The following is a 24,190-nucleotide window of genomic DNA, read 5'->3' as shown; positions in this document are numbered from 1 at the left end:
AGGGGTTCTCCAAGACCTGGGGATTATTTCAAGTGTTTGTCAGGGCGTAAAAAGGTTGAGAGGCTGACTTGGACCAACCAAAGTGTTGTGGGGTACAGGGAAATATGAGCCAACGGTGAATAATTTCTATCAAGGTTGCAGTTTTCTTGTCCAAAATATGCCTGTATGTGTATAACATTCTGTACAAAGTTCTGTAAATGAGCAGAATTGGATTTCTGTATGGGAAGTTGTTCTAAATGCCTGATCCCTGAGATGATCGGTGAAAACATCTGCCTGTAGTCCGCGCTAAGCATGGCATCTCTCTGAGCATAGACTCAAAGTTGGAGATTACCATCACATAGCATAGCTAATAGAAGGATTAGCAGCACTGTGCTTTAAATCAGTTTGCTCAGCTTAGCCTCTAATGTTTCTGCATGTCCCTGCTTATTTTAATTTTTTTATTGAAATTTTCATTTAGTTTTATAAATTTTGGTGTGTGTGGTTTTTTTTTATTTTTGAATTACTGAAAAATCACTCCTATTTTTAAATATGGTTTTATGTTAAGGGTGCATATATCCTAATTCCTAGCCAACTTGTCCCGTTATGTGAACTCTCCTTATTTTTTTTAACTCCCAGGGAACTCCTTATTACTGAAGGGTATGTTATCATGTAGAATAGCGAACTGTGTATATCTATAGTGACGCTCTTAAGGGATCCTAACGTTCACCATATGTACTCCAGGGAGGGAAAACGAGAAGTTCAGCTCTCTGATGATGGTTACCAGTGCAAGAGGGGCGGGGGATCCATCAGTAAGAACCTCACAGCTGCTCTAAATCTTCCCTGCTATATCCAAGAAGTGGGCAGAGATCCAGTTTCTTAAAGACCATCTTTATTGGAAGGAGTGTGTACTAACATTACTTACCTCTCCTCTTGAAATGCTTTATTTGGCTGTTGCACTGATCCTCCAACTTGGACACTTTGAGTCATTGACATTGAACTAGCATGTAGATGAGCAATTTTCAATTTACTTGCTGTATAATTGTCTCTGGTGTGAACTCTTTCCTATTCCCTGACAATGAACAGCTAAACCAGATTATGTGTGTGTGTGTGTGTGTGTGTGTGTGTGTGTGTGTTAGAGCTGCACGATTAATCGCTAAGAGTCGTTATCGCGATTTTTTTTTTTTTTTTTTTTATCATTGCTATCTTGACAAAGTATTTCCTGATTCTTTCAATGCAGAGAAGTTGCTCTGCTAAAGCTGGCAGCTGTCAAAAGAAAGGGGGGGGGGGGGCAAAAAAAAAAACCTGGCAGACTGCCATGAATCAAATCATTCTTTTGCAGTGGAACTTAAGTATAAACATAACAATTTTTCCTTTACATCAAAGGAATACACTTTGTGTAAATGAGGGAACTTTAACCACTTAAACACTAAACCTTTTTCTGACATTTGTTGGTTTCAAGTTAATAAATATATATATTTTTTTAAAACATTCCCACCAGAATAAGGTCAGCAGTAACAGACTATGAATTTTTCAAAGTTGTGGTTTTCTTTAACTCTAAGCTTCTCCAGTGATGGCCTTTGCACACCTAGAGCAGCCTTTGAGAATTGTTGCAGAGGCGTAGGAGCTCCTAACATTGGGGGAGATCAGACTCTGAGCCAGGAACCAGAACATAGAAATTTTTTTTTTTTTTTTTTTTTTTTTTTAAATAACATAGAAAACATGTTATACTTACCTGCTCTGTGTAGTGGTTTTGCACTGAGCAGCCTTGATCCTCTTCTTTTGGGGTCTCCCGCTGGCGCTTCTGGCTCCTCCTCTTCTTCAGTGAGTTTCCCCATAGGAAGCCGCTTCTCTGCGGGCTTGCTTCTGACCTGCCTTGTCTGCATCCATTGACACAGACTGGGTGGCTTGGCCCCGCTCCTCATCACAGTATTTGACAACAGCAGGAGCCAAAGGATTGTGAGTGGGCTCAGGTAAGTATAAGGGGGGAGGGGCTGAGGGGGCATATTTCGTTACCTTTAAAGGGTTACTCCGCTTTTGTGGGTCGAAAAAATAAATGGCAAATAGAAAATAATATAGCGTATACAATTGTGACACAAGTCATATTGTAATTTGAATGTTATTAAAAATGACCTTTCCTTTTCAATCTGCAGCTCTGTTATTTTCTGTAAAATGCAATATGGCAACCTGGAAGTGTTCTGTACACAGAATGCCCCCCAGATATGTAATTTCCTGCTTGTGTGATTGGCTCACTGATTTTCCTAGAAGTCTGCACTAAGATACAAGTCAGAATTCAGGCATCCCCCTGCAACAAAAATTTAATTTTGGTAAGCTACTCCCAAAAGGAAATTGCATCTAAAGGGATGCAGGCCCTGCAATTTTCCTTATTAGAGCTTTGCAGGTGCAGCAGCTGGTTGATGATTAGGAAACCACTACCATTAGACTCACTTCTCAACATGAGCTCAGACTAATGCCCTGTACAAACAATGAGATTATCAGACGAATGATCATCCGTGTGGTTTTTTTTTTTTGTTTTTTTTTTTTGCATGCTAATCTCAGTTTACTAAAGTCACAAATTCTCGTACGACAGAATAAAAATTCGGAGGAGATGTCATGTGTTGTAATGCATTTGTATTGCTTTTTCGAATGACTGATGGTACTGATTAAGCCCGGGTTCACACCACAACGGGCTGCGGATCGCACAGGAGCGCTGTGCGTCCCTGTTCACCGTTTCAGGGCCGATTCTATGCCTGAATTCGGCCCTGAAACGCAGCCAAAGACGCACAGCGTTTTTGTGCAGTGCGCACCGCAGCCGCCCCGGAGATATGTGAACTGGCTCCATAGGGAGCCAGTCACATTCTCCTGCTATGCGAATTAGAGGTGCGGAAACGCACCTCTAATTTGCATAGGTGTGAACCCGGGCTTAACGAAGAGAAATTTTGTGTATGTCCGATCAAATAATATCAGATGAACTGTCCTGATCAAGTCTCGAAAGCTCTGTACTAACGTTCAGATTATCGTGCGATTTTCTGATCGTGTGTACGGGGCTTTAACACAGGGATTTCTTCAGAATAACAAAAGGTAAGACTCTGCAACAAAGTATGTCAAAATCCTTGTAATGTACATAGATCTATATAAGTACCTTTAAAAAAAATAATGATCAATCACCGAGAGGGGAATGTATTTTTCTCAACAAAAGTTGAGTTAACATTTTGATACAAAGAATACATTAAGCTAAAAAAAAAAACAAAAAAAAAACTTCATGCTTTAGAATCCTTTTAAAGTGATTGTAAACAATCATCTTGTAAAACAACCCATTCAATTTAAAATAGAAATGAAGGGCATAACATTTTTTTTATTTTAGATAATGTTTTATATATTCTTTGTATCAAAATGTTAACTCAACTTTTGTTGAGAAAAATACATTCCCCTCTCGGTGATTGATCATTATTTTTTTTAAAGGTACTTATATAGATCTATGTAACGGATTTATTATTTAAAAAAACGGATTTATTATAATAAAAAAAAATATCATTATATTATCATTCATACATGAATACACTCACAAAAGTGAGTACACCCCTAAGTGAAAATGTCCAAATTGGGAATTAGCCATTCTTCCTTCCTGGTGTCTTGTGACTCATTAGTGTTACAATGTCTCAGGTGTAAATGGGGAGCAGGTGTGTTAAATTTGGTTTTATCGCTCTCACTCTTACTGGTAACTGGAAGTTCAACATGGCAAAGAACTCTCTGAGGATCTAAAAATAAGAAATGTTTCTCTACATACAGGTGGCCTAGGCTAAAAGAAGATTGCCAAGACCCTGAAACTGAGCTGCAGCACGGTGGCCAAGACCATACAGCGGTTTAACAGGACAAGTTCCACTCAGAACAGGCCTCGCCATGTTCGACCAAAACAAGTTGAGTGCACGTGCTCAGAGTCATACCCAGAGTCTTTGGGAAATAGATTTGAGCGCTGCCAGCATTGCTGCAGAGGTTGAAGGGGTGGAGGCTCAGACCATACGCTGCACGTTGCATTAAATTGGTCTGCATGGCTGTCATCCCAGAAGGAAGCCTTTTCTCAAGATGATGCACAAGAAAGCCTGCAAACAGTTTGCTTAAGACAAGCAGACTAAGGACATGGGTTACTGGAACCATGTCCTGTAGTCTGATGAGACCAAAATAAACCGTATTTGGTTCAGATGGTGTCAAGCGTGTGTGGCAGCAACTGGGTGAGGAGTACAAAGTGTGTCTTGCCTACAGTCAAGCATGGTGGTGGGAGTGTCATGGTCTGGGGCTGCATGAGTGCTGTTGGCACTGGGTATCCACAGTTCATTGAGGGAACCATGAATGCCAACATGTACTGTGACATACTGAAGCAGAGCATGATCCCCCTCCCTTTTGGAGACTGGGCCGCAGGGCAGTATTCCAATACGATAAAGACCCCCCCCCCCCCCCATACACACGCACGCACACACACACCTTCAAGATGACCACTGCCTTGCTAAGAAGCTGAGGGTAAAGGTAATGGACTGGCCAAGCATGTCTCCAGACCTAAACCCTATTGAGAATCTGTGGGGCATCCACAAACGGAAGGTGGAGGAGCGCAAGGTCTCTAACATCCACCATCTCTGATCATCATGGAGGAGTGGAAGAGGACTCTAGTGACAACCTGTGAAGCTCTGGTGAACTACATGCCCAAGAGGGTTAAGGCAGTGCTGGAAGATAATGGTGGACACACAAAATATTGAAACTTTGGGCCCAATTTGGACATTTTCCTTAGGGGTGTACTCACTTTTGTTGCCAACGGTTTAAACATTAATGGCTGTGTGTTGAATTATTTTGAGGGGACAGCAAATTTACACTGTTATTCAAGCTGTACACTCACTACTTTACATTGTAGCAAAGTGTCATTTCTTCAGTGTCACATGAAAAGATATAATAAAATATTTACAAAAATGTGAGGAGTGTACTCACTTTTGTGAGATACTGTGTGTTTTAGAGCTGCACAATTAATCGTTAAGAATCATAGTTGCGTAAGGTTGAATAAAGACACCAGTTCAACCTGAGTGAGCACCCAAAATTGTCCCCATCCCCACACATTGCGTCCCATCAAGATTCCTATCAATTATAGATATAGATATAGATATAGATATAGATATAGATATAGATATATATATAGTGTGTGTGTGTGGAGCACTGTGTAGATTGTAGAGGGGTCTGCAATCCAACTTCCCCAACTTGCATCCATACACCAGGGCCAATTTTTTTGGACAGAAGCCAATAAACCTACCAGCATGTCTTTGGAGTGTGGGAGGAAACCAGAGTACCCCGTGGAAACCCACGCAGGCACAGGGAGAACATGCAAACTCCAGGCAGGTAGTGTCTTGGTTGGGATTCGAACCAGCAACCCTATTGTTGCAAGGCGAGAGTGCTAACCACTACACCACTGTGCTGCCCGTTATTGCCTGTTATCGCGATCTTGACTAAAGTGTTTCACAATTCTTTCTTTGCAAAGAATTCTCTCTGCTCTTCTGAAGCCACAGCCCTCAAAAGAAAGGAAGAGAAAAACTGGGCAGTCTGCCAAGAATCAAAATATTTTTTATCAGTTGAACGAAGTATAAACATTGTAACAATTTGTCAATGGAATCGACTTTGTGTGTTAGAGCCCTTTCACACTGGAGCGGTTTGCAGGCGCTATTGCGCTAATAGTGCCTGCAAACCGACCTGAAAGTGCCGCTGCTGTCTCTCCATTGTGAAAGCCCTCGGGGCTTTCACACTGGAGCGGTGCGCTAGCAGGATGGGAAAAAAAGTCCTGCTAGCAGCATCTTCGGAGCGGTGAAGGAGGAGTATACCGCTTCTGCCCATTGAAATCAATGGGACAGCGCGGCTATACTGCCGGCAAAGCGCCTCTGCAGAGGCGCTTTGCGGTGGTTTTTAACCCTTTCTCGGGCCGCTAGCGGGGGGGGGGCAAAACCGCCCCCGCTAGCGGCCGAATACCGACGGTAAAGTGCTGCTTACACCCCGCCCCAGTGCGAATGGGTCCAAAGTGGAAAAAGTTGTTTAACCGCTTAAACACTAAATCTTTTTCTGACATTTGTTGGTTTCAAGTTAAAATCATATATTTTTTTTTTTTTTTTGCTAGAAAATTACTTAGAACCCCCAAAATATATCTATCTATATCTATATCTATATTTATTTATTCTCTATCTATCTTTTTAGTAGACAGCCTAGAGAATAAAATGGTGGTTATTCACACTATATTATGTCACACTATATTTGTGCAGCGGTCTTTCAAGTGCAATATTTTTTGGAAAAAATTACTTTAATGAATTAAAGTAAAAAAACTAACCAGTAAAGTTAGTTTTTTTTTTTTTTTTTTTTTCTTCTTTGTATAATGTGAAAGATTTTACGTCGCGAGAATCGCGATCTTTTTATTCTAAGCAAAAAAAAAAAAAATCGTGATTCTCATTTTGGCCAGAATCGTGCAGCTCTAGTGTGTGTGTGTGTGTGTGTGTGTGTGTGTGAGATAGATAGATAGATAGATAGATAGATAGATTCTCTCTATCTATTTATGAAAATATTCAGACCCCCTTAAATTTTTCATTTTTGTTATATTACAGCCATTTGCTACAATCATTTAAGTTCATTTTTTTTTTTTTCCTCAATGTACACACAGCACCCTATATTGACAGAAAAACACAGATTTGTTGACATTTTTGCAGATTTATTAAAGAAAAACTGAAATATCACATGGTCCTAAGTATTCAGACCCTTTGCTCAGTATTTAGTAGAAGCACCCTTTTGATCTAATACAGCCATGAGTCTTTTTGGGAAAGATGCAACATGTTTTTCATACCTGGATTTGGAGATCCTCTGCCGTTCCTCCTTGCAGATCCTCTCCAGTTCTGTCAGGTTGGATGGTAAACATTGGTGGACAGCCATTTTTAGGTCTCTCCCAGAGATGCTCAATTGGGTTTAAGTCAGGGCTCTGGCTGGGCCATTCAAGAACAGTCACGGAGTTGTTGTGAAGCCACTCCTTCGTTATTTTAGCTGTGTGCTCAGGGTCATTGTCTTGTTGGAAGGTAAATCTTCGGCCCAGTCTGAGGTCCTGAGCACTCTGTAGAAGGTTTTCATCCAGGATATCCCTGTACTTGGCCGCATTCATCTTTCCCTCGATTGCAACCAGTCATCCTGTCCCTGCAGCTGAAAAACACCCCCACAGCATGATGCTGTCACCACCATGCTTCACTGTTGGGACTGTATTGGACAGGTGATGAGCAGTGCCTGGTTTTCTCCACACATACCACTTAGAAAGTTCTATCTTGGTCTCATCAGACCAGAGAATCTTATTTCTCACCATCTTGGAGTCCTTACGGTGTTTTTTTTTTTTTTTAGCAAACTCCATGCGGGCTTTCATGTGTCTTGCACTGAGGAGAGGCTTCTGTTGGGGCACTCTGCCATAAAGCCCTGACTGGTGGAGGGCTGCAGTGATGGTTGACTTTCTACAACTTCCTCCCAACTGCATCTCTGGAGCTCAGCCACAGTGATCTTTGGGTTCTTCTTTACCTCTCTCACCAAGGCTCTTCTCTCCCAATAGCTCAGTTTGGCCGGATGGACAGCTCTAGGAATGGTTCTGGTCATCCAAAACGTCTTCCATTTAAAGATTATGGAGGCCACTGTGCTCTTAGGAACCTTAAGTGCAGCAGAATTTTTTTTGTAACCTTGGCCAGATCTGTGCCTTGCCACAATTCTGTCTCTGAGCTCTTCAGGCAGTTCCTTTGACCTCATGATTCTCATTTGCTCTGACATGCACTGTTAGCTGTAAGGTCTTATATAGACAGGTGTGTGGCTTTCCTAATCAAGTCCAATCAGTATAATTAAACACAGCTGGACTCAAATGAAGGTGTAGAACCATCTCAAGGATGATCAGAAGAAATGGACAGCACCTGAGTTAAATATATGAGAATCACAGCAAAGGGTCTGAATACTTAGGACCATGTGATATTTCAGATTTTTTTCTTTTTTTTTTTTTTTTTTTTTTTTTTTTAATAAATCTGCAAAAATGTTAATTCTGTGTTTTCCTGTCAATATGGAGTGCTGTGTGTACATTAATGAGGAAAAAAAATGAACTTAAATGATTTTAGCAAATGGCTGCAATGTAACAAAGAGCGAAAAATTTAAGGGGCTCTGAATACTTTCCGTCCCCACTGTATAATATATTCTCTGGATAATAAATTGGAGTTCCACTTTAAACTGGGTGATTCTTCTAATTAGCAGTGGTCACTATTCTGGCCTTTCAGTTCCATTGGAAAATGTGTTCTAAGATTCAGCACAAAGTCTAAAAACTGGCTTGCGTCTTAACAAGCAGTTTGTTTCTCTCTTTCTGACAAGTAAGGGCTCATTCAGAGGAGAACATTGCATTTTGTACTATACTTCCCTATTGTGCAGTCTACTAAAATAGAAGTACAGTTTGAATAGTGCATTGCACATAGTCTTTAACGCAATTACCTGCAAGGTAGGCCTCTGTTTGTGTTCATTATTCATCTTCTTTTGTATGAAATGCATATTATTAAACACGTAAATGTGTAAATTCACATTAAGATAAAAAAATGTATGCGTTTTTATAAATTTTTGTATTAAATGCGTATTAGTGTACTCAAATGGATTTGTATAGTTGAGCACATAAATGGAAGTGGAAATTCCTATAAATTCACATCAAGAAAATAAAAAAAAAATCCCAATTTGTATGCATTAGCCATTATGCTTTGTATTGTATATACAGGAAGTGGTGTTCGTATGTATTATTATTTTTAAACACATGCAAGTGGAAATGCCTATGAATTTTACATCAGGAAAATAAAATCTCAATTTGTATGCACTAGCCATCTTGTTTTGTTATAAATGCATTAAGTGTATTTGTATGTATTAATATATTCAAACACATACATGAGTGTGTATGTTCACAGAAAAAAAAATACAAACTGAGCAAACTGCTTTTTTTTTTTTTTTTTTTTTTTTAACACCCTTTTGTGTACTGAGGAAATCTTAAATCTTTTAGGTAGACCGATATAAGGAGAAGGAGGGGGAAAAAAAGTTCTGTGTTTTTTTTTAAAATGTGACAATGGAATTATTTTCTTATTTATTTTTCTTCAACTTAAGTAATGGTGACTGGTGCAGTGGCCTGGGTCCTAGTATCTATTCTTCTGATTAAATGGAGATGGTTTAGCAGTAAAGACTTGAATATAATAATCTCAGTGGGAGTCTTTAGTGGCTCATTAATGTCACCTTGCTTCTCTGTGCTCCCATTATTTGTCAGGTTAGGCCTTATTAACCGACACAGTAAGGTTTTTTAAATACAATGCCGAGTTCTTTTAAAAGAAACAGCATAATAGCAGAACGTCTTGCAAAATAACTTTTACAGTTCTGTTGCCTATGCAGGCCTCTGTCTGTAGATTCCAATTGCCTTGCTCTAGATCTCTTCTGACTAGTAGTTCAGACTCCTTGCAGCGCATTGCGTGCCGCTGTCTGTCTCTCCTTAGCTGTTCTCAGCTAAATTGTATTCCTTTCTGAAAGCTCTCTCTGATGTGTGGGTGCATTATGAAATGCTGTAATAATCCTAGTGGGATTGGGTTTGAATGGAAAATCAGAGCAGTGCAATTATACACTGAGGTATTGGATTCTATGATAGTTTAAACAGTGTTGACATAACGAGCATATTGGCAAATGTACAGTTCCTATCAGTGCAGCTTATCGCAAATCAGATTTCTGTCATCTTTAGGGCTTGTACTGGGCCATCCTCTAACGAGACACCACTACATATTGACACGGGCAATTATCAAATAGATTTTATAAGAACCTGCCACCAACATGAAAAAATCCCAGAAAGCAATTCAAATGCATTTTCAGCTTTTTTTTTTTTTTTTTTTTTTTTCCTTGTAATTATCCATTTACTAGTAAATTTTTAGTCCAGAAAGTGTCAGTTCTCTAGTACAGCCCCCTCCTTCCTTGCATGTCCTAGTACTCGCCTGGGGCCCTTGGGGGTCCTTGCAAACTCTAATCTATGCTTTCCTTATTGCCCTTTTTTTAAAGTGTTGCTAAACCCACAACAGTAAAATCAGTCTGTATATGCAGTAAAGCATGCTTGTTATACTCGCCCTGTAACCTAAAGGGTTAATCTTCTGCATTGTGTTGTAAAAAGGCTTTTTAATCATCTTCTCTGTTCTTCCCCCTCTTCCACTGTCCCCAAGCCATCTCCTGATAGAACAGGTTTAGGGGACAAGATGCACATGCTCAGTTTGGTGTGTGTGGTGGGGGGGTTTCTTGGGAGAGTGCATGTGATGAGTACAGAGGGTCAGAGGTCCTGCAGCCTGAGAGGATAGTCAGAGCAGAATGAAAACTCCTCCTACAAGCTTTAACCAGACACTGATTGATATCATAAGACTGCTCCACCTGCTGATGAGAGAAGATATTTAGCAGTTTAGATTTACTATAACTATTGCATTTCCATGTTCTGTGTACTGTGGGAGACCAGATATAATGAATGCAGGGTCCTGGGTTTAGTAACACTTTAAAGTAGTGACTTTTAGCAGCCCCATGTAATGTTTCCAGGCTGACTCTGTCTCTTGAAGCATGCTCCCTGTCTGCAGCGGTTCCTGTATGATCGAAATCTTTTGACAGTCTCCTACATCAGGTTTGCAGTCTCTACCATCCTTTTGTATCATGTTTGCAGTCACTGACCATCTCTTGTATTATGTATGCAGTCTCTGATAATGAATGTTCCCTGAATTTTATGTGGTGATGTCGGGGACAGCACTTGAGGCCCCACATAACAAAATAGGTTTACCGCCGCTGCTGTAGAATGATGTCTCTGACCCTGCTGGGGCTGCTAACGGTATATGTAACAGTATATGCAAGTCGCAATAAAATTGGCAAAAAGTAGCGCAGGAACCTTTTTTCAAAGCAGCCGTTTGAACAATTCTATTGCTGACAATGGGGTGCCACGTGTCATTCGATTTGGAACTGTCAGATCACAAGACAAATCGAATCGTGTGCTTAGGCCTGATTCACACCTATGCAGCTTGCAGTTTTCATATTCCAGGTGCATTTTTACGTTTTTTCAATACATGGTTTTTGATTGAAGTCTATGGAGCCAAAAAAACTGAAAAGCCCCTGGCCCCTTCCATAAAATGCACAGATGTGAACATGATCCATAGGAAACCATGTTTAAATGGACTGTAGTGTGTTAATGCAAAACTGTAAATGCACTAAAAAATGCATAATTGTGAACCAGGCCTAAGACATTGGCAATGATGGATAACTCAAGCCAGGGAGCCATAAGTTCCTTCAACGAACAAGCAAGAAGGAGCCACTGAAATCTGTAGAAAAAGTGCCAGTCAAGTTTAGATGTATTGCCTACCAGGATTCTGGAATTTGTTCAATGATTCTCATTATTTAATTGGAAATGAGATCCAATTTTACTTGGGCTTAAGACACCTCCAAGCCCATTAATGGCCTTTTTTACAGTCCTAGACAACTTGTGGTGATTCCTCTCCCATCTCCTTGACCTAGTCATTAAAAATGATTATATACCTCCGATTCAGGAGACCTGTTATTTTCACTGCTGAAACCTTCTTAACTACCCAGCCGTGCGTAACGCAGACATTCATTATACACAGTGGACAGGCCACACAGCTGCTGAGGTCTCTTCACGGTGTAAAGCTTGCCAGGCAATGGGCAGGCTGCAGGTGTAAAAAGACCTGGTCACCTGTATTTGGGGCAATTAAATGAGGGAGGGCCAGGGATAAAAATGCAGGGTTTTTTTTTTTTTTTTTTTTTTTTTCCCCACAATTGGGATATTTTATTAGTACACACTTTTTAATTTTATTATTATTTTTTTTTTTTTTTTTTTTCTTTCATAACCACTACTTTGTCTTCTAAAAACCAAAGTAACTGACATTTGGAGCTTGTAGATCTTCTTTACATTATCTGATAAGAACAAATGATAAAGATATGGCCATTGCTTATGACAGCTCATGCTTTAGCTGACATTAGAGCAGTTGGAGAAAAAGTGCTTATCACATGCAAAGTTTCTTACTTGCTATACATTTTTGTGTACTGGTATAAAAGAAAGGTCATTGCCAACTCATGACTTCACAGCAAGGGCAGGATGGGTCTTCTGCCATCATTCTCTGAGAATGATGGCAGATCTGCTCGTCTGTAGCCAACCCTCTTTCATGAGGGATTGTAACTGGTGTAAACAATATGTCAATGTGTAATGCTGAGTAAATGGAGCCTATGGCATTGTGCTACTTAAAGGATAAGTTCACCTTTCATAACATGTTAAATGTTACTCCCATATTCGGGGTGTAACATGTTAAGAATGCACCGGCCCCCACACCTCCCCAATCCCCACTGTGCCAGCTAGTGGGGATTCTTCTCTACCCGCTAGCTGTCAAAATGTTTAAAAAAAAAAAAAAAAAAAACACATGGTTTTGTGGGCTCCGACCACCTGGCGGCTGCTTTACTTATTCACAGCGCTCTGTGAATGGGAAACTACAAGGTCTGGCAGCCGCAAAGGCTGTATTGTTCAATGAACTTCCGCAGCGTTGTGAGCGCCGTGGTAGTTTACTCTTTCTTCCTATTGGCGTGTTTCTGCTTCCTGATCCTTTAATTTTTCTGCGTGATTTACATGGACAAGCTGACCATGCCTGGATATTCAAGTCACCTTTGCTGAAGCGTTCATTTTTGCGGTGTGAAAACATGCAGAATGCATACTTTGAGAGATAATTGGCAACTAAGTTTTAGTGAAAGCATAACTTCAATCTTAAAAATAAATATAATTGTAAGAAAAGGCAACTTTCATTGCTTTCTGCCACAGATACTACATATCTTTATTCAGCACTGACTCATTCGGGATGAAGGATGCCTAGTGTCCATTGGGGGCCAAGATCTGGGCCTGTGCTCAACCTAGGGGTGCACGAGACATAAAAATATTTTGCAGAGTACCCATTTTACCAAAGCTGGCTTTTAAAGTTGCTGGATATTACTTTCCCCAAATGTTTATAGCTTCTAGTGGAAAAGTTTGTTGCATTGTTTACTGATGTAGTAATTCACACCTTATGCATCTTATGTTGTATCACTTTTTTTTTTTTTTTTTTTGTGGCGCTTTTCGGCCGCTATCGGGGCACTTTTTAACCCCTGCTAGTAGCCGAAAAAGGGTTAAAAGCGGCACTGTCCATTGATTTCAATGGGCAGGGGCTCTTTTTAGTATACACCGTTCCTAAAGTGCCTCAAAGAAGCTGCTTGCAGGACTTTTTTTTGTTTTTTTTTTTTTTTTTCCTGCCAGCGCACCGCTCCACTGTGAAAGCTCTCGGTCTTTCACATTGGAACGACAGGAGAGGTGCTTTGCAGGTGCTATTTTTAGCGCTATAGCGCCTGTAAAGCGCCTCAGTGTGAAAGGGGTCTAACTGTAGTCTTGAATGACCTATAGTTCACTGTGTAACATAAACACATTGCCATTGAATTAGAATTAGTGTTCACTTTGTGTTCCTTCTTCTTTTCCATCTTAGGCCCCTTTCACACTGGGGCGGTAGGGGGCGTCGGCGGGAAAACATCGCTATTTTTAGCGCTGTTTTACCGTGGTATTCAGCCGCTAGCGGTGTGGTTTTAACCCCCCGCTGGCGGCCGAAAAAGGGTTAAAACCACTCGTATAGCATGGCTATAGCTGCGGTATTGCCACGGTATAGCCGCACTGTCCCATTGATTTCAATGGGCAGGAGTGGTGAATACACCGCTCCAAAGATGCGGCTGACAGATTTTTTCTTCTCCTGCCAGCGCACCGCTTCAGTGTGAAAGCCCTCGGGCTTTCACACTGAACAAACAGCGGAGGCTGTTTTGGGGCCGTTTGCAGGCGCTATTTTTAGCGAAATAACGCCTGCAAACCGCCCCAGTGTGAAAGGGGCCTTAGACACTTGTAGTGTCTTTGCATCCATTTCTTGTCTATGTGAATGGGCTCCAGTGGGTGGCATGTCTCAAGTAGGGAATACTTTTTATGTTTGGCGGCTTCTCTCATCCTTGGTGACTGTCAGTCTTTGGCTCTGCCCCCCCCCCCTCACTGGAGTGCTGGGCTATGGAGACAGCAGGAGCTGGTCCAGGCCTGTGGGTGGATCCTGACCATATGGTCGCTATCTTTCCCGAGCCTGGACTGGCATTTGTGACGTCAGCCAACAGCAGCCTCAGCTGTTTGCTGAAAACGGGTCACAGGAGTGCAAAATGATCTGCACTCCTGTGATCCAAAGAACTACAGCCAAATGAACTTTGGCTGCACTCCTCCTTTTATCACAACCGGGAGATGGGGATAGAGTAGTGTCACTCGATGATAGATGCCTGCACAAGGATCTTCAGCGTAGGATCATCAAGTATTAACTGAAAACTGCAGATTTAAATCAATTGAAAATTGCTAATAGTAATGGGATTTTAGTGATTGGGATTACATATACTAGTATAAGAGGCTGTAGCTTCCCTGAATTTCGTAATAATATTTTCTGCTCTATTTGGGTTGCTGCCAACTTTTTAGAGACAACCACACATGTATTATGACATAAGTAGTGAGAGTGTGGGAATTTTAGTCATTTTATTACTGCCTCCAGTAAAAAAAAAAAAAATTTCTTTCATCCTCCAAATAGTGTGATTAATGCAGGCTCTCTACTAGGAGTAAAGATTATCTGTATTACACCCTTCCTCCATAGAAACATATAAGATATGTTTACTGTATTCTGCTCAGTAAAACGTGTTCTCATTATTGGTGCAATTTGTTCATATTTTGTGATATGGTAGAATTTCTTTATATGTAGCATTAGCAGCAGACTAATGCCATGTACACACGACTGGACTTTTCGACTGAACTGATCCGATGGAATGAATCGTCGGACAATTTGGTCGTGTGTGGGCTTCATCGGACCTTTTCTGTCGCAAAATCTGTCGGACTTTAGAAATAGAACATGTTTCAAATCTTTCCGACGGTCTCGAATCCGAGCGAAAAATCCATTCATCTGTATGCTAGTCCAACAGACAAAAAAGGACGCAAGGGCAGCTATTGGCTACTGGCTATGAACTTCCTTATTCTAGTCTGGTCGTACGTCATCACGTTCAAAACGATTGGACTTTGGTGTGATCGTGTGTAGGCAAGTCCGTTTCGTTGGAACTCCGTCAAAGTCCTTTGGAGTTCAGTCTGACAAAGTACAGTTGTGTGTACACGGCATAAGGCCTCATTCTCACAGACTTACTTAAAGTGTAAGTCCATGCAAAAACTAAAATCCCTGCATCTATAGCCACCAACATTCTAGTACTAACCTATCTTTCACTTGAAGTGTACATTGGTGTGCCAGCCATGGTGAGATCTCTCGTAAGTGGGGATGGGTACCTGTCTAAAACAAGTACCCGCTCCCCCCCCCCAGAAGGTGCCAAATGTTGCACCAGAGGGAGGTGGGGGGGGAGGAAGATGAGTGGAGCATCCACTTTTGGGTGGAGCTCCGTTTTTAACTTTCATTTATTTAAAAATAACTTTGCAGTTGGGCTTTCAGGAATTTCAAAGTGCAGTTTCAGATGAGACTCGCTCAAATTTCAGTATGGTGCACCTAATCTGGGGAACAAATTCAATGATGGATGTTATGGACTGCTAAATAAGTCTTCTGTAACACTTTAAGTCAGCCTGGTGAAGAAGGTGATGATAGTGAGCAGTTCCAGGCAACAAATGAAATGATTGCATGAGCTGCCAAAGCTATCCATTAATTCAACAACGCTACTATATTCAGAAAGTTTAGTTTAGTTCTGCATAGTGCTGTGCCATCTCCATAGATGGTCAAGCAACACAAATGTATTATTCAAAGCCTGTGTGATGTGTAACTTTTCTATTCCTTCTGCTTTGTGCATCTCTCTCTCTCTAATTGTTCTCAAACTTAAGGTAAAGGGCCAGTTTGGATCCGATTGGTGTCTGTGGCATTCCTATTAGTGGTGGTGTTTTTACATCAGGCTTTCTGTGTATGAGTATGTGCAGTATCACCAGCAGATGCGTTTCTGGATCCTTACATTACACACACAAGGAATTGGGGTGGACTGGTGTCTAATTTCATGGATGGAAATCTGAACTGGGGGGCTGTGCTCTCTGGTGTGTGGGTGCGTCCAATGCCAGGATCATTGTTTTGTCAGTTATAGTAAAGCTAAATCCTTCTGTCCACCAAGGGTGGTGCCAACTTGGCCACTATTTAGATTTGTGGTCTTCGTGGTGCTGCACATGTGTCCAGTTACAGTGCCTTGAAAAAGTATTCATACCTCCTTGAAGTCTTCCACATTTTGTCATGTTACGATGTGATAGACCAACGCAAAGAAAATGATAAATAGTTTTCCTATATTTTAGTTTTTTTTTTTTTTTTTAAAAGTGAAAAGTGCGGCGTGCATTTGTGTTCAGACCCCCCCCCAGTCAATACCTTGTAGAACCACCTTTTGCTGCAAGTCTTTTTGGTGATGTCTCTACCAGCTTTGTACATCTAGAGTGACATTTTTGTTGCCCATTCTAATTTGCAAAATGGCTGAAGCTCTGTCAGTTTGGATGGAGAACATCTGAACAGCAATTTTCAAGTCTTGCCACAGATTCTCAATTGTATGCATGTCTGGACTGTGACTGGGCCATTCTAACGCATAACTATGCTTTAATATAAAACATTCCATTGTAGCTCTGTCTGTATGTTTAGGGTCGTTGGCTTGCGCCAACCTCTGCCACAGCCTCCAAGTCTTTTGCAGACTCTAACAGGTTTTCCTCTAAGATTGCCCTGTATTTGGCTCCATCCATCTTCCCTAAAACATGCTGCCACTACCATGTTTCACGGTGGGGATGGTGTGTTCAGGGTGATGTGCGCTGTTACTTTTTCGCCACACATGGGGATTATTTACGAAAGACAAATCCCCTTTGCACTACAAGTGCAATGCAAGTGCACTTGGAAGTTCAGTCACTGTAGCTCGGGACATGCAAGGAAAATAAAAAAACAGCATTTTAGCTTGCACATGATTGGATGATAAAAACAGCAGAGCTTCCCCTTAATTCAGATCTCCAGCAACTGCACTTCCAAGTGTACTTACCAGTGCACTTGTAGTGCAAAGTGGATTTGCCTTTCGTAAATAACCCCCATAGTGTTTTTTTGCTTTTAGGCCAAAGAGTTAAATTTTTGCTTTCATCTGACCAGAGCACCTTCTTCCACATGTTTGCTGTGTCCCCCACATGCCTTCAAATTGGACTTCTTATGACTTTCTTCTTGCCAGTCTTCCATAGAGGACAGATTTGTGGAGTGCACAGCTTATAGTTGTCCTGTTGACAGATTCTCCCACCTGAGCTGTGAATCTTTGCAGCTCCTCCAGAGGCTCTTGGCTGATTCTCTTCCTTGCTCGGCCATGTCTTGGTAGATTTGCAGTTGTGCCATACTGTTTGCATTTTTGGATGATGGATTGAACAGTGCTCCGTGGGATGTTCAAAGCTTGGAATAGTTGTTTTTTTTTTTTTTTTATAACCTCACCCTGCTTTAACCACTTGACCACTGGGCACTTAAACCCCCTTCCTAACCAGACCAATTTTCAGCTTTCGGTGCTCTCACACTTTGAATGACAATTACTCAGTCATACAACACTTTACCCATATGACATTTTTGTCCTTTTTTTCACACAAATAGAGCTTTCTTTTGGTGGTATTTAATCACCGTTGGGTTTTTTATTTTTTGCGCTATAAAAGAAAAGACTGAAAATTTGGTAAAAAAAATAATTTTTCTTTGTTTCTGTTATAAAATTTAGCAAATTAGTAATTTTTCTTCATAAATTTTGGCCAAAATTTATACTGCTACATATCTTTGGTAAAAATAAGTACAACTTGGTGTATATTATTTGGTCTTTGTGAATGTTAGAGAGTCCAAATGCGATGGTGCCAATATCTGAAAATTGATCACACCTGAAGTACTGACGGCCTTGATCTTGAGATCCTAACATGCCAGAAAAGTACAAATACCCCCCAAATGACCCCTATTTGGAAAGAAGACATTCCAAGGTATTTAGAAAGATGCATGGTGAGTTTTTTTTTTTTTTTGAAATTGTCATCTTTTCCCACAATTCTTTGCAAAATCAAGATTTTTTTTTTTCCACAAAATTGTCATATTAGAAGGTTATTTCTCACACACAGCATATGCATACAACAAATTACACCCCAAAACACATTCTACTATTACTCCCGAGTACGGCGATACCACATATGTGAGACTTTTACACAGCGTGGCCACATACAGAGGCCCAACATGCACGGAGCACCTCCAGGCGTTCTGGAGCACCCAGGCCAATTCTTATATTTCTCTCCTACATGTAAAAATAATAATTTATTTGCTAGAAAATTACATAGAACCCCAAAACATATATATATTTTTTTTTAGCAAAGACCCTAGGGAATACAATGGCGGTTGTTGCAACTTTTTATCTCACACGGTATTTGCGCAGCAATTTTTCGAATGCGTTTTTTTGGGAAAAAAAACAGTTTTGTGCTTTAAAAAAAAACAAAACAGTAAAGTTAGCCCAATGTTTTTGCATAATGTGAAAGATGAAGTTACGCCGAGTAAATAGATACCTAACATGTCACCCTTCAAAATTGCACACTCTCGTGGAATGGTGCCAAACGTCGCTACTTAAAAATCTCCATAGGTGACGCTTTAAAATTTTTTACTGGTTACATGTTTTGAGTTACAGAGGAGGTCTAGGGCCAAAATTATGTGTGGTTTGAACACCATGGGCGCTTTTAAATTTTTTTTTTTTTTTTTTTTTTACTTTATTTTAGTTTGACACGCCCCCCCCCCCCCCCCCCAACAAAAAAATTTTTGATCACTTATTTCTATTACAAGGAATGTAAACATCCTTGTAATAGGAATATGGCATGACAGGTCCTCTTTACAGTGAGATATGGGGTCAATAAGACCCACATCTCACCTCTAGGCTGGGAAGCCTGAAAAAAAAAAAAAAAAAAACGATCTTGGCTTTGATCGTAGCGGTGAGTCGGTAGAAGCACCGGAGGGTGGCGGGAAGGGGGGGGGCGTCCCCTCTCGCCTCCCATAAGAACGATCAAGCAGTGGAACAGCCGCTATGATTATTCTTATGGTGTAGGAAATCGTCGGCTGAAAAAGCTGATATCTGAATGATGCCTGTAGCTGCAGGCATCATTCAGATATCCCTGCTCAAAGTCAAGGACGTCATATGACTGTGGGCGGGAACTGGTTAAAAATTGCAGGGTAGTGCCGGGCATATTGCAGGGTAGTGCCGGGCATATTGCAGGGTAGTGCCGGGCATATTGCAGAGTAGTGCGGGGTATAATGCAGGGATGGCTGAGCATGGAGGGATGGATGTGACTGCAATTGTCACTGAGCACCGCTGTGGGCACTACACATGCAGCCCACAGCGGTGCTGCCATCCGATCCCGATCCCTCTCCCCTCTCACTGTACAGAGAGGGGAGGGAGGAACTGGCGTCATGACATGACGCCGGTCTGTTGACATGTGATCGCTCCGTCATTTGACGGAGCGATCACATGGTAAACTTCTGCAAAGTTCTCGGGTGGTAAACGGTCACGGAAGTTCTCGGGTGCGCGCCCCAGGGGGCGCGCGAGAGCAGTATTCTGGGAGGACGTCCATGGACGTCCACCCAGATCTAGCCGACCGCGCTGCAGCCGTCTTTCGGCTATGGCCCGGTTGGCAAGTGGTTAAACTATATCCCTAATTGGGTGACTGCTAAAGGTAATTGGTTCCACTAGATTTTAATTGGGGGTATCAGAGTAAAGGGGGCTGAATACAAATGCACAACTTTGAAAACAAACAATTTTATCATTTTCCTTCCCACTTTGTGTTGATCTATTACATCAAATCCCAATTAAAAAAAAATTACGTTTTTGTTTGTAACATGACAAAATGTGGAAAATTACAGGGGGTATGAATACTTTTTCAAGGCACTGAATGACTCCAGCCATTTTAAGGGGTTCAAAGATCAGTTGAGATCTAATATAAGCACACTGGCAACTGGGACCATTTTCAATGCAGACATCCTTGCATGTAAAAAGAATGTTGGAGAACTTCAATGCAGGTCAGCTTAACGGATATGAGGCATGGAGGACCTTCGTTATGGAGAAAAATCAGCTCATCTAAATTTTTATTCTGCTTTTGAGAAGAGGTGATTAAGATGGGATGTTATCAGGATGTATTAGAGCCGCACAATTAATGGTCAAGAATCGTTATCACGATCTTTACTAAAGTGTTTCACTATTCTTTCTATGCAAAGAATTCTCTCTGCTCTTCTGAAGCTACAGCCCTCAAAAGAAAGGAAGAGAAAAACTGGGCAGTCTGCCAAGAATCAAGACATTCTTTATCAGTTGAACGAAGTATAAACATTGTAACAATTTTCAATGGAATAGACTGTGTGTGTAAGTCAAAAAAGTTTAAACACTAAACCTTTTTCTGACATTTGTTGGTTTCAAGTTAAAATCATTTTTTTTTGCTAGAAAATTATTATATATATATATATTATAATTTTTTAGTAGACCCCCTAGAGCAGTGAAGGCGAACCTTGGCACTCCAGATGTTTTGGTACTACATTTCCCATGATGCTCAACTACACTGCAGAGTGCATGAGCATCATGGGAATTGTAGTTCCAAAACATCTGGGGTGCCAAGGTTTGCCATCACTGCCCTAGAGAATAAAATGGTGGTTGTTGCAATATTTTATGTCACACTGTATTTGCACAGCGGTCTTTCAAATGCAATGAATTTATAAAAAAAAAAAAAACTAACCAGTAAAGTTAGCCCATTTTTTTGTATAATGTGAAAGAAAGATATTACATCGTGAGAATCGTGATCTTTTTACTCTAAGCAAAAAAATTGTGATTCTCATTTTTCGTGCAGCTCTAGGATGTATTAATACATAGTAAATCATTTTCAACTAAGTTTACTAGATATCCAATGAGGTCCTTACATAGGACCCTTTGCACCTGGAAGAAAAGAGTTAACCTGCATGTGGAAAGGTTTCTTCACAGTAAGGGCTGTAAAATGTGCTTTACATGCAACTGTTTTTTTTTTTTTCTTTCCCTGACCTGTAACTGTAACGTAGCATGCATTACTATAGAAAACAATGGTTTAAGAATTAATAGCGTCTATTGACTGTTTCTAACTTGAGCTTTCTTTTGTAAAACCGTTAAGTTGGGCATAGTTATGCTTTTTAAATGTAAAAGATTTGTGATCAAAATTCTGAAACCTGACAGACAGCTGGACATGTAGCTTTTTCTCTGCACCCCATATGTGAAAAAATGATATACCTTTGAAAAATGAAGAGTGTGACGGGGTGTGTGGATGACGCATGCAGTTTACTTTGTATCCAAAATGCTAAGGATGACCTTTCTGTAGGAATTGCCTCTAGCTGTTAGATTTGTACATTCTGTACATGTACAGTATGTTTGAGGTGTACCTGTCTTTATGATCAGTTTAGAATTTGGGATTTATCATGTTTGTCCGATCCCTAGAAAGTAAAATGAAAGGTTTGTGGTTGTACATTTTGGATTCCGGTGCAGGGCTTCTTTCTAGTGTCACATTATTATCACATGAGTGTTCTCACTTAACACGCAAAGTGGATTTCACTGACAAAACATACGGGGTCATATAAATGATTGATCCAGATGGTTGGCAGAGTGCTGATTGCAGTTTATAGTTTTGCTAATTACTTCAACTGTGTGGTTTTAGTCTTCAAATTTTCCTGTAAATTATGTCATTGTTGTCCAGTGCTTTTCTTCCTTTTTTTTTTTTTTTTTTTAATAGCACTTTTAAGAGCATGTATTTCCAATTGTGGTGATGTAAGAATTTTCACTTTTATAAAACCTCCCATGTGTGGAAGATGGCTTCTTGCTCTACATATTTTAGCCATTTGTGAGATCCTTTTCAAAGCACTAACAGAAGGACCTGAACACTCAATTCTTTTCTTATCGGTCTCAGACAGATGAAATTAGGATTCTTGATTAACGACTAATTCTCTGAGTGTCATTCTGGTAAATGAGTCTTCAGCTCTTAAAGTTGAACTTTACCCATCAACATGTGATTTTTATTTTTTTTATTTTTTTTATCCTTGTGTCTCTAGCATTAGTAAATAGAATGTCATATTTACTTGTGTTTTTTAAACTTTTTTTTTTTTCCACTTACTGGTTTCTTGCCTGATGTCATACATCCCAGGAGAGAGCGAGGATTTTTCAGATAAATTCCAGGAAGTAAAAGCTACATGAATTATTTGCCCTTACTTAAGATGGCCACGGCTAGAAATGCTAGGGGTATGTTGTTTCTTATTTCTTAACAAAATAAAGCATAGAGACCAGGATGGACGGGGGGGGGGGGGGGGTGTTTGCTTTGAATATTAAAATAAGGGTTTGGTTTGTGGTGGTCAGATGCAGTGAAGATCCGCTTGAACCACTGCCCCACAATGCTATAGCAAAATGATGGCTACAGTGCGGTCGGCCAGATCTGGGAGGGTGTCGTATGACATCCTCCCGTGATAGCGCCACCCGCTGCAGCGTGCACTCTGCGTGCTCTGTGATTGCTATGTCCTTTAGACACAGCTGATCACAGATTAGGGTAAAGAGCCAATCACATCAGCTCTTTACCAGGTGATCAGCTGTGTCCAATCGCAGCTGATCACAATGTACACACAATTGCCAGTTGTCGGCATTCCTTTCCTCAAGCTGTCACAGCCGGTAACCGTTGTCAAGGCTGGGCTCAGCCCTTCCTTCTCTGAGCTGGCCGCTCAGCTGTCTGCAAACTACCAGCTCCCATCTCTCTCCACAGTTACCCAGCTGTTGTTGATTCTGCTCGTCAGTCCTGCCTACTTAAAGTCGTCCAGCTCACTTGATCTCTGCCTTCGCCTTTGTCAACATCACAAAGACTTTCTCCTGCGTTCCTGTTGAAGACTTGCTTGGCTGACGTTCCTTCTGGCTCCTGATCCTGCTTGCTGTACTACTACGTTTATCTCTGGCTCTCTGACTTTTACTTGGCTGACTACCCGATCCGGTTACTGAACTCTGGCTTGTTTTGACTACGCTTACTCTGTTTAAATTATTATTATTAAACAAGTGTGATTTAACTATACTTCTGTCTCGGTCTGATTCATGGTTCCTGATAACTGGCTAGTGTGAAAGGGGACATCTATACTGATAATCAGGGCACTGATCATCAGTGTCCTGATTATCTGTGCTACCTCATCGGTGCCCATGAGTGAAGGAGCAAAACTACCTGTTTGCAAAAGTTTATAACCAAAACTAAGAAACGTGTGGTTTTGTTTTTGTTGTAGCAAAACTAAAAAACCTAGTGGTGATTAAATAACACCAAAAAGTGCAACAATACTGAAAGCTAAAAATTGGCCTGGGTAGAAAGAGGATAAAAGTGCCCAGTAGGTAAGTGGTGAAGTCCCCTCCATGCAATCCATTTCCATACTGATACCCTTGGTTTGGGAGCTACCCAAATGAAAGTAAACAGGTGTTGCATGCATCACTAGCTGCCTTTATTTATTTAAAATGGAGCTTCCCCTGATAATAAATTAACCTTCAGTATCATTCTTTTCTAACCAGCCTGTTTTATAATTTTTTTTAAAAACATTTTTTCCATGAAGGGTACCCTTTTTGGTGTAATCACTTCCTCATTCATGCCTAGGCCGGGTTGATGTACCCTTGGTCTGCCCAAAGCCTACTGGGATACAAGTTACACATCCCAGGAGGCTACAGGACTAGTCTCCCCGCAGTCTGATCTCGCACATGTGCAATAGGAGGCCAGCAGTGAATAATAAGGAAGTGACAGCCAGTTCCCAAATTTAAGATGGTGGCACAGAAGATCTGAAGCTTTGTAAACAATCATTGCCTGTCAAGTATGCATTAAAAGTCAGCAGCTTAAGTATTTGAGCTGCTGACTTTGACTTTGTTTTCTCATAGCTTGAAGTTCCTCTTTTTAAGCGCTTGTCCTCTTTAAACTGATCTTTTTTCATTTTAAAAACTGTACCAAATCTATGTTTTGAAATGGCTGCATGTTGTAGCAGCGTTCTTTGCAAACGGTCTTCTGTTTATTGCATCCACTGCGCTTTTCTCTGACATCTACATATGAAGGGATTCAAATTTTTATTACTGT

At 40.7% G+C, this 24,190-nt stretch overlaps 1 protein-coding gene across 1 annotated transcript in view; it reads left to right on the top strand.

Annotated features, from left to right (window-relative positions):
* MCU (mitochondrial calcium uniporter) overlaps window positions 1-24,190 on the top strand; it is a 200,670-nt gene that overhangs the window by 12,585 nt on the left and 163,895 nt on the right. The gene's annotated exons all lie outside the window — the stretch shown is intronic.

The sequence above is a fragment of the Aquarana catesbeiana genome, linkage group LG08 (genome assembly GCF_042186555.1).
Source record: "Aquarana catesbeiana isolate 2022-GZ linkage group LG08, ASM4218655v1, whole genome shotgun sequence".
Classification (NCBI taxonomy): domain Eukaryota; kingdom Metazoa; phylum Chordata; class Amphibia; order Anura; family Ranidae; genus Aquarana; species Aquarana catesbeiana.
The sequence above is the reverse complement of the archived record's forward strand: the minus strand, read 5'-3'. Positions and strand labels throughout refer to the sequence as shown.